Consider the following 13,437-nt stretch of genomic DNA (forward strand, 5'->3'; position numbering starts at 1 on the left):
ACTTGGTCTGCATGTGTACACCTTCTTTTTAACTAGTCATCATACTTGATCTGCATGTGTACACCTTCTTTTTAACTAGTCATCATACTTGATCTGCATGTGTACACCTTCTTTTTAACTAGTCATCATACTTGATCTGCATGTGTACACCTTCTTTTTAGTTACTCATCATACTTGATCTGCATGTGTACACCTTCTTTTTAACTAGTCATCATACTTGATCTGCATGTGTACACCTTCTTTTTAACTAGTCATCATACTTGGTGTGCATGTGTACACCTTCTTTTTAGTTACTCATCATACTTGATCTGCATGTGTACACCTTCTTTTTAGTTACTCATCATACTTGGTCTGCATGTGTACACCTTCTTTTTAACTAGTCATCATACTTGATCTGCATGTGTACACCTTCTTTTTAACTAGTCATCATACTTGATCTGCATGTGTACACCTTCTTTTTAACTAGTCATCATACTTGGTCTGCATGTGTACACCTTCTTTTTAGTTACTCATCATACTTGATCTGCATGTGTACACCTTCTTTTTAGTTACTCATCATACTTGGTCTGCATGTGTACACCTTCTTTTTAACTAGTCATCATACTTGATCTGCATGTGTACACCTTCTTTTTAACTAGTCATCATACTTGATCTGCATGTGTACACCTTCTTTTTAACTAGTCATCATACTTGGTCTGCATGTGTACACCTTCTTTTTAGTTACTCATCATACTTGATCTGCATGTGTACACCTTCTTTTTAGTTACTCATCATACTTGGTCTGCATGTGTACACCTTCTTTTTAACTAGTCATCATACTTGATCTGCATGTGTACACCTTCTTTTTAGTTACTCATCATACTTGGTCTGCATGTGTACACCTTCTTTTTAGTTACTCATCATACTTGATCTGCATGTGTACACCTTCTTTTTAACTAGTCGTCATACTTGATCTGCATGTGTACACCTTCTTTTTAACTAGTCATCATACTTGGTCTGCATGTGTACACCTTCTTTTTAGTTACTCATCATACTTGATCTGCATGTGTACACCTTCTTTTTAGTTACTCATCATACTTGGTCTGCATGTGTACACCTTCTTTTTAACTAGTCATCATACTTGATCTGCATGTGTACACCTTCTTTTTAACTAGTCATCATACTTGATCTGCATGTGTACACCTTCTTTTTAACTAGTCATCATACTTGATCTGCATGTGTACACCTTCTTTTTAGTTACTCATCATACTTGATCTGCATGTGTACACCTTCTTTTTAACTAGTCATCATACTTGATCTGCATGTGTACACCTTCTTTTTAACTAGTCATCATACTTGGTGTGCATGTGTACACCTTCTTTTTAGTTACTCATCATACTTGATCTGCATGTGTACACCTTCTTTTTAGTTACTCATCATACTTGGTCTGCATGTGTACACCTTCTTTTTAACTAGTCATCATACTTGATCTGCATGTGTACACCTTCTTTTTAACTAGTCATCATACTTGATCTGCATGTGTACACCTTCTTTTTAACTAGTCATCATACTTGGTCTGCATGTGTACACCTTCTTTTTAGTTACTCATCATACTTGATCTGCATGTGTACACCTTCTTTTTAGTTACTCATCATACTTGGTCTGCATGTGTACACCTTCTTTTTAACTAGTCATCATACTTGATCTGCATGTGTACACCTTCTTTTTAACTAGTCATCATACTTGATCTGCATGTGTACACCTTCTTTTTAACTAGTCATCATACTTGGTCTGCATGTGTACACCTTCTTTTTAGTTACTCATCATACTTGATCTGCATGTGTACACCTTCTTTTTAGTTACTCATCATACTTGGTCTGCATGTGTACACCTTCTTTTTAACTAGTCATCATACTTGATCTGCATGTGTACACCTTCTTTTTAGTTACTCATCATACTTGGTCTGCATGTGTACACCTTCTTTTTAGTTACTCATCATACTTGATCTGCATGTGTACACCTTCTTTTTAACTAGTCGTCATACTTGATCTGCATGTGTACACCTTCTTTTTAACTAGTCATCATACTTGGTCTGCATGTGTACACCTTCTTTTTAGTTACTCATCATACTTGATCTGCATGTGTACACCTTCTTTTTAGTTACTCATCATACTTGGTCTGCATGTGTACACCTTCTTTTTAACTAGTCATCATACTTGATCTGCATGTGTACACCTTCTTTTTAACTAGTCATCATACTTGATCTGCATGTGTACACCTTCTTTTTAACTAGTCATCATACTTGGTCTGCATGTGTACACCTTCTTTTTAGTTACTCATCATACTTGATCTGCATGTGTACACCTTCTTTTTAGTTACTCATCATACTTGGTCTGCATGTGTACACCTTCTTTTTAACTAGTCATCATACTTGATCTGCATGTGTACACCTTCTTTTTAACTAGTCATCATACTTGGTCTGCATGTGTACACCTTCTTTTTAACTAGTCATCATACTTGATCTGCATGTGTACACCTTCTTTTTAGTTACTCATCATACTTGGTCTGCATGTGTACACCTTCTTTTTAACTAGTCATCATACTTGATCTGCATGTGTACACCTTCTTTTTAGTTACTCATCATACTTGATCTGCATGTGTACACCTTCTTTTTAGCTAGTCATCATACTTGATCTGCATGTGTACACCTTCTTTTTAGCTAGTCATCATACTTGATCTGCATGTGTACACCTTCTTTTTAGCTAGTCATCATACTTGATCTGCATGTGTACACCTTCTTTTTAGTTACTCATCATACTTGATCTGCATGTGTACACCTTCTTTTTAGTTACTCATCATACTTGATCTACATGTGTACACCTTCTTTTTAGTTACTCATCATACTTGATCTGCATGTGTACACCTTCTTTTTAGTTACTCATCATACTTGATCTGCATGTGTACACCTTCTTTTTAGTTACTCATCATACTTGATCTGCATGTGTACACCTTCTTTTTAGTTACTCATCATACTTGGTCTGCATGTGTACACCTTCTTTTTAACTAGTCATCATACTTGATCTGCATGTGTACACCTTCTTTTTAACTAGTCATCATACTTGGTCTGCATGTGTACACCTTCTTTTTAGTTACTCATCATACTTGATCTGCATGTGTACACCTTCTTTTTAACTAGTCATCATACTTGATCTGCATGTGTACACCTTCTTTTTAACTAGTCATCATACTTGGTCTGCATGTGTACACCTTCTTTTTAGTTACTCATCATACTTGATCTGCATGTGTACACCTTCTTTTTAGTTACTCATCATACTTGGTCTGCATGTGTACACCTTCTTTTTAACTAGTCATCATACTTGATCTGCATGTGTACACCTTCTTTTTAACTAGTCATCATACTTGATCTGCATGTGTACACCTTCTTTTTAACTAGTCATCATACTTGATCTGCATGTGTACACCTTCTTTTTAACTAGTCATCATACTTGGTCTGCATGTGTACACCTTCTTTTTAGTTACTCATCATACTTGATCTGCATGTGTACACCTTCTTTTTAGTTACTCATCATACTTGGTCTGCATGTGTACACCTTCTTTTTAACTAGTCATCATACTTGATCTGCATGTGTACACCTTCTTTTTAACTAGTCATCATACTTGATCTGCATGTGTACACCTTCTTTTTAACTAGTCATCATACTTGGTCTGCATGTGTACACCTTCTTTTTAGTTACTCATCATACTTGATCTGCATGTGTACACCTTCTTTTTAGTTACTCATCATACTTGGTCTGCATGTGTACACCTTCTTTTTAACTAGTCATCATACTTGATCTGCATGTGTACACCTTCTTTTTAGTTACTCATCATACTTGGTCTGCATGTGTACACCTTCTTTTTAGTTACTCATCATACTTGATCTGCATGTGTACACCTTCTTTTTAACTAGTCGTCATACTTGATCTGCATGTGTACACCTTCTTTTTAACTAGTCATCATACTTGGTCTGCATGTGTACACCTTCTTTTTAGTTACTCATCATACTTGATCTGCATGTGTACACCTTCTTTTTAGTTACTCATCATACTTGGTCTGCATGTGTACACCTTCTTTTTAACTAGTCATCATACTTGATCTGCATGTGTACACCTTCTTTTTAACTAGTCATCATACTTGATCTGCATGTGTACACCTTCTTTTTAACTAGTCATCATACTTGGTCTGCATGTGTACACCTTCTTTTTAGTTACTCATCATACTTGATCTGCATGTGTACACCTTCTTTTTAGTTACTCATCATACTTGGTCTGCATGTGTACACCTTCTTTTTAACTAGTCATCATACTTGATCTGCATGTGTACACCTTCTTTTTAACTAGTCATCATACTTGGTCTGCATGTGTACACCTTCTTTTTAACTAGTCATCATACTTGATCTGCATGTGTACACCTTCTTTTTAGTTACTCATCATACTTGGTCTGCATGTGTACACCTTCTTTTTAACTAGTCATCATACTTGATCTGCATGTGTACACCTTCTTTTTAGTTACTCATCATACTTGATCTGCATGTGTACACCTTCTTTTTAGCTAGTCATCATACTTGATCTGCATGTGTACACCTTCTTTTTAGCTAGTCATCATACTTGATCTGCATGTGTACACCTTCTTTTTAGCTAGTCATCATACTTGATCTGCATGTGTACACCTTCTTTTTAGTTACTCATCATACTTGATCTGCATGTGTACACCTTCTTTTTAGTTACTCATCATACTTGATCTACATGTGTACACCTTCTTTTTAGTTACTCATCATACTTGATCTGCATGTGTACACCTTCTTTTTAGTTACTCATCATACTTGATCTGCATGTGTACACCTTCTTTTTAGTTACTCATCATACTTGATCTGCATGTGTACACCTTCTTTTTAGTTACTCATCATACTTGGTCTGCATGTGTACACCTTCTTTTTAACTAGTCATCATACTTGATCTGCATGTGTACACCTTCTTTTTAACTAGTCATCATACTTGGTCTGCATGTGTACACCTTCTTTTTAGTTACTCATCATACTTGATCTGCATGTGTACACCTTCTTTTTAACTAGTCATCATACTTGATCTGCATGTGTACACCTTCTTTTTAACTAGTCATCATACTTGGTCTGCATGTGTACACCTTCTTTTTAGTTACTCATCATACTTGATCTGCATGTGTACACCTTCTTTTTAGTTACTCATCATACTTGGTCTGCATGTGTACACCTTCTTTTTAACTAGTCATCATACTTGATCTGCATGTGTACACCTTCTTTTTAACTAGTCATCATACTTGATCTGCATGTGTACACCTTCTTTTTAACTAGTCATCATACTTGGTCTGCATGTGTACACCTTCTTTTTAGTTACTCATCATACTTGATCTGCATGTGTACACCTTCTTTTTAGTTACTCATCATACTTGGTCTGCATGTGTACACCTTCTTTTTAACTAGTCATCATACTTGATCTGCATGTGTACACCTTCTTTTTAACTAGTCATCATACTTGGTCTGCATGTGTACACCTTCTTTTTAGTTACTCATCATACTTGATCTGCATGTGTACACCTTCTTTTTAACTAGTCATCATACTTGATCTGCATGTGTACACCTTCTTTTTAACTAGTCATCATACTTGGTCTGCATGTGTACACCTTCTTTTTAGTTACTCATCATACTTGATCTGCATGTGTACACCTTCTTTTTAGTTACTCATCATACTTGGTCTGCATGTGTACACCTTCTTTTTAACTAGTCATCATACTTGATCTGCATGTGTACACCTTCTTTTTAACTAGTCATCATACTTGATCTGCATGTGTACACCTTCTTTTTAACTAGTCATCATACTTGGTCTGCATGTGTACACCTTCTTTTTAGTTACTCATCATACTTGATCTGCATGTGTACACCTTCTTTTTAGTTACTCATCATACTTGGTCTGCATGTGTACACCTTCTTTTTAACTAGTCATCATACTTGATCTGCATGTGTACACCTTCTTTTTAACTAGTCATCATACTTGGTCTGCATGTGTACACCTTCTTTTTAACTAGTCATCATACTTGATCTGCATGTGTACACCTTCTTTTTAGTTACTCATCATACTTGGTCTGCATGTGTACACCTTCTTTTTAACTAGTCATCATACTTGATCTGCATGTGTACACCTTCTTTTTAGTTACTCATCATACTTGATCTGCATGTGTACACCTTCTTTTTAGCTAGTCATCATACTTGATCTGCATGTGTACACCTTCTTTTTAGCTAGTCATCATACTTGATCTGCATGTGTACACCTTCTTTTTAGCTAGTCATCATACTTGATCTGCATGTGTACACCTTCTTTTTAGTTACTCATCATACTTGATCTGCATGTGTACACCTTCTTTTTAGTTACTCATCATACTTGATCTGCATGTGTACACCTTCTTTTTAGTTACTCATCATACTTGATCTACATGTGTACACCTTCTTTTTAGTTACTCATCATACTTGATCTGCATGTGTACACCTTCTTTTTAGTTACTCATCATACTTGATCTGCATGTGTACACCTTCTTTTTAGTTACTCATCATACTTGATCTGCATGTGTACACCTTCTTTTTAGTTACTCATCATACTTGGTCTGCATGTGTACACCTTCTTTTTAACTAGTCATCATACTTGATCTGCATGTGTACACCTTCTTTTTAACTAGTCATCATACTTGGTCTGCATGTGTACACCTTCTTTTTAGTTACTCATCATACTTGATCTGCATGTGTACACCTTCTTTTTAACTAGTCATCATACTTGATCTGCATGTGTACACCTTTTTAACTAGTCATCATACTTGGTCTGCATGTGTACACCTTCTTTTTAGTTACTCATCATACTTGATCTGCATGTGTACACCTTCTTTTTAGTTACTCATCATACTTGGTCTGCATGTGTACACCTTCTTTTTAACTAGTCATCATACTTGATCTGCATGTGTACACCTTCTTTTTAACTAGTCATCATACTTGATCTGCATGTGTACACCTTCTTTTTAACTAGTCATCATACTTGGTCTGCATGTGTACACCTTCTTTTTAGTTACTCATCATACTTGATCTGCATGTGTACACCTTCTTTTTAGTTACTCATCATACTTGGTCTGCATGTGTACACCTTCTTTTTAACTAGTCATCATACTTGATCTGCATGTGTACACCTTCTTTTTAACTAGTCATCATACTTGGTCTGCATGTGTACACCTTCTTTTTAACTAGTCATCATACTTGATCTGCATGTGTACACCTTCTTTTTAGTTACTCATCATACTTGGTCTGCATGTGTACACCTTCTTTTTAACTAGTCATCATACTTGATCTGCATGTGTACACCTTCTTTTTAGTTACTCATCATACTTGGTCTGCATGTGTACACCTTCTTTTTAACTAGTCATCATACTTGATCTGCATGTGTACACCTTCTTTTTAGTTACTCATCATACTTGATCTGCATGTGTACACCTTCTTTTTAGCTAGTCATCATACTTGATCTGCATGTGTACACCTTCTTTTTAGCTAGTCATCATACTTGATCTGCATGTGTACACCTTCTTTTTAGCTAGTCATCATACTTGATCTGCATGTGTACACCTTCTTTTTAACTAGTCATCATACTTGATCTGCATGTGTACACCTTCTTTTTAACTAGTCATCATACTTGGTCTGCATGTGTACACCTTCTTTTTAGTTACTCATCATACTTGATCTGCATGTGTACACCTTCTTTTTAGTTACTCATCATACTTGATCTGCATGTGTACACCTTCTTTTTAGTTACTCATCATACTTGATCTACATGTGTACACCTTCTTTTTAGTTACTCATCATACTTGATCTGCATGTGTACACCTTCTTTTTAGTTACTCATCATACTTGATCTACATGTGTACACCTTCTTTTTGTGTCCACATTGTTTGAAGCCCTAATATGTCTTCTTGAAAGTCTCCATGTTGGTGCGGACCAGGCCTTTATGTCACTACCTCCTCCGCTTGAAACTCTACTAAAACATACTTTTATTTGAACTTGCTCAGGGAATATTAATATTTAACTCATTTTATAATACTTGTGTTTTCATCTCAAACACCACATGATGGCAACATGAACATTGAGGACTATTTTGGCATCAACAATCTTGCATTCATTAGCACACACACATTAGCACACACACACATTAGCACACACACACATTAGCACACACACACATTAGCACACACACACATTAGCACACACACACATTAGCACACACACACATTAGCACACACACACATTAGCACACACACACATTAGCACACACACATTAGCACACACACACATTAGCACACACACATTAGCACACACACACATTAGCACACACACACGTTAGCACACACACACATTAGCACACACACACATTAGCACACACACACATTAAAACACACACACATTAGCACACACACACATTAGCACACACACATTAGCACACACACACATTAGCACACACACATTAGCACACACACACATTAGCACACACACACATTAGCACACACACACATTAGCACACACACACATTAGCACACACACATTAGCGCACACACACATTAGCACACACACACATTAGCACACACACACGTTAGCACACACACACATTAGCAAACACACACATTAGCACACACACACATTAGCACACACACACATTAAAACACACACACATTAGCACACACACACATTAGCACACACACATTAGCACACACACACATTAGCACACACACATTAGCACACACACACATTAGCACACACACACATTAGCACACACACACATTAGCACACACACACATTAGCACACACACATTAGCGCACACACACATTAGCACACACACATTAGCACACACACACATTAGCACACACACACATTAGGACACACACATTGGCACACACACACATTAGGACACACACATTAGCACACACACACATTAGCACACACACATTAGCACACACACACATTAGCACACACACATTAGCACACACACACATTAGCACACACACACATTAGCACACACACACATTAGGACACACACATTAGCACACACACACATTAGCACACACACATTAGCACACACACACATTAGCACACACACACATTAGGACACACACATTAGGACACACACATTAGCACACACACATTAGCACACACACACATTAGCACACACACACATTAGCACACACACATTAGCACACACACACATTAGCACACACACACATTAGCACAGACACACACATTAGCACACACACACATTAGCACACACACACATTAGCACACACACATTAGCACACACACACATTAGGACACACACACATTAGCACACACACACATTAGCACACACACACATTAGCACACACACATTAGCACACACACACATTAGCACACACACACATTAGGACACACACATTAGCACCCACACATTAGCACACACAGAGACATTAGCACACACACACATTAGCACACACACACATTAGCACACACAGACACATTAGCACACACACACACATTAGCACACACACACATTAGCACACACACACATTAGCACACACACACATTAGCACACACACACATTAGCACACACACACATTAGCACACACACATTAGCACACACACACATTAGCACACACACACATTAGCACACACACACATTAGCACACACACACATTGGCACACACACACATTAGCACACACACATTAGCGCACACACACATTAGCACACACACATTAGCACACACACACATTAGCACACACACACATTAGGACACACACATTGGCACACACACACATTAGGACACACACATTAGCACACACACACATTAGCACACACACATTAGCACACACACACATTAGCACACACACATTAGCACACACACACATTAGCACACACACACATTAGCACACACACACATTAGGACACACACATTAGCACACACACACATTAGCACACACACATTAGCACACACACACATTAGCACACACACACATTAGGACACACACATTAGGACACACACATTAGCACACACACACATTAGGACACACACATAAGCACACACACACATTAGCACACACACACATTAGCACACACACATTAGCACACACACACATTAGCACACACACACATTAGCACACACACATTAGCACACACACACATTAGCACACACACACACATTAGCACACACACACATTAGCACACACACACATTAGCACACACACACATTAGCACACACACACATTAGCACACACACATTAGCACACACACACATTAGGACACACACACATTAGCACACACACACATTAGCACACACACACATTAACACACACACATTAGCACACACACATTAGCACACACACACATTAGCACACACACACATTAGCACACACACACATTAGGACACACACATTAGCACCCACACATTAGCACACACAGAGACATTAGCACACACACACATTAGCACACACACACATTAGCACACACAGACACATTAGCACACACACACATTAGCACACACACACTAGCACACACACACATTAGCACACACACACATTAGCACACACACACATTAGGACACACACATTAGCACACACACACATTAGGACACACACATTAGCACACACACACATTAGCACACACACATTAGCACACACACACATTAGCACACACACATTAGCACACACACACATTAGCACACACACACACATTAGGACACACACATTAGCACCCACACATTAGCACACACACACATTAGCACACACACACACACATTAGCACACACACATTAGCACACACACATTAGCACACACACACACATTAGCACACACACACATTAGCACACACACACATTAGCACACACACATTAGCACACACACACATTACCACACACACATTAGCACACACACACATTAGGACACACACATTAGGACACACACATTAGCACACACACACATTAGGACACACACATTAGCACACACACACATTAGCACACACACATTAGCACACACACACATTAGCACACACACATTAGCACACACACACACATTAGCACACACACACATTAGCACACACACATTAGCACACACACACATTAGCACACACACACACATTAGCACACACACACATTAGCACACACACATTAGCACACACACACATTAGCACACACACATTAGCACACACACACATTAGCACACACACATTAGCACACACACACATTAGCACACACACACATTAGCACACACACATTAGCACACACACACATTAGCACACACACACATTAGGACACACACACATTAGCACACACACACATTAACCCACACACATTAGCACACACACACATTAGGACACACACATTAGCACCCACACATTAGCACACACAGACACATTAGCACACACACACATTAGCACACACACACATTAACACACAAACATTAGCACACACACATTAGCACACACACACATTAGCACACACACACATTAGCACACACACACATTAGCACACACACACATTAGCACACACACACATTAGCACACACACATTAGCACACACACACATTAGGACACACACACATTAGGACACACACATTAGCACACACACACACCTTAGCACACACACACATTAGCACACACACACATTAGCACACACACACATTAGCACACACACACATTAGCACACACACACATTAGCACACACACATTAGCACACACACACATTAGCACACACACACATTAGCACACACACACATTAGCACACACACACCTTAGCACACACACACATTAGCACACACACACATTAGCACACACACACATTAGCACACACACACATTAGGACACACACACATTAGGACACACACATTAGCACACACACACACCTTAGCACACACACACATTAGCACACACACACATTAGCACACACACACATTAGGACACACACATTAGGACACACACATTAGCACACACACACACCTTAGCACACACACACATTAGCACACACACACATTAGCACACACACACATTAGCACACACACATTAGCACACACACACATTAGGACACACACACATTAGGACACACACATTAGCACACACACACACCTTAGCACACACACACATTAGCACAGACACACATTAGCACACACACACATTAGCACACACACACATTAGGACACACACATTAGCACACACACACACCTTAGCACACACACACATTAGCACACACACACATTAGCACACACACATTAGCACACACACACATTCGGACACACACACATTAGGACACACACATTAGCACACACACACACCTTAGCACACACACACATTAGCACACACACACATTAGCACACACACACATTAGCACACACACACATTAGGACACACACATTAGCACACACACACACCTTAGCACACACACACATTAGCACACACACACACCTTAGCACACACACACCTTAGCACACACACACATATTAGCAGCATCCACCACAGACATGTCTCAGCTGTGCATGTCAGCCTTCAATCATGAAAACATCCATCCATCCATTTTCTACATGTCAGCCTTCAATCCTGAAAACATGTGGTTTAAGAAATAAAAGCCAATTAGAGCAAACCCAATAATTGAGGTCACATCTCAACTTGGATAATTAAACTTTAATTAAGCCAAATGTTGCTGTGCACCAAATAATAATAGAAATACATTTAATAAAGTCAAATAGAAATAAATACATTTAATCAAGTCAAATACAAATAAGGCAACAAGAGAAGTCTCACACTTTCTCTTTAGTAAAGTACATGTGGTCATCTACTATTAACTAAATATATTTATTATTAGTATTAGTATTATTGTTTTTTGCAGAAAAATGATTTATTCAATTACTCGAGTAATCTATCGGGATATTTGAAAGGATGTTCAATTACTAACTTTCTGTAGCTGCAGCTCTAAAGCAGTCACTGTTTCAAGCAGAATACTCCTGTTTTATAGAGGATCTTTGTCACTGTTTCAAGCTGAATACTCCTGTTTTGTAGAGGATCTTTGTCACTGTTTCAAGCTGAATACTCCTGTTTTATAGAGGATCTTTGTCACTGTTTCAAGCTGAATACTCCTGTTTTATAGAGGATCTTTGTCACTGTTTCAAGCTGAATACTCCTGTTTTATAGAGGATCTTTGTCACTGTTTCAAGCTGAATACTCCTGTTTTATAGAGGATCTTTGTCACTGTTTCAAGCTGAATACTCCTGTTTTATAGAGGATCTTTGTCACTGTTTCAAGCTGAATACTCCTGTTTTATAGAGGATCTTTGTCACTGTTTCAAGCAGAATACTCCTGTTTTATAGAGGATCTTTGTCACTGTTT

The 13,437-nt window shown here is 38.3% G+C and overlaps 1 protein-coding gene across 1 annotated transcript in view; it reads left to right on the plus strand.

Annotated features, from left to right (window-relative positions):
- Positions 1–13,437, plus strand: part of LOC133564085 (uncharacterized) — a 40,208-nt gene that overhangs the window by 482 nt on the left and 26,289 nt on the right. The window lies entirely within an intron of this gene.

The sequence above is a fragment of the Nerophis ophidion genome, linkage group LG13 (assembly GCF_033978795.1).
Source record: "Nerophis ophidion isolate RoL-2023_Sa linkage group LG13, RoL_Noph_v1.0, whole genome shotgun sequence".
Lineage (NCBI taxonomy): Eukaryota > Metazoa > Chordata > Actinopteri > Syngnathiformes > Syngnathidae > Nerophis > Nerophis ophidion.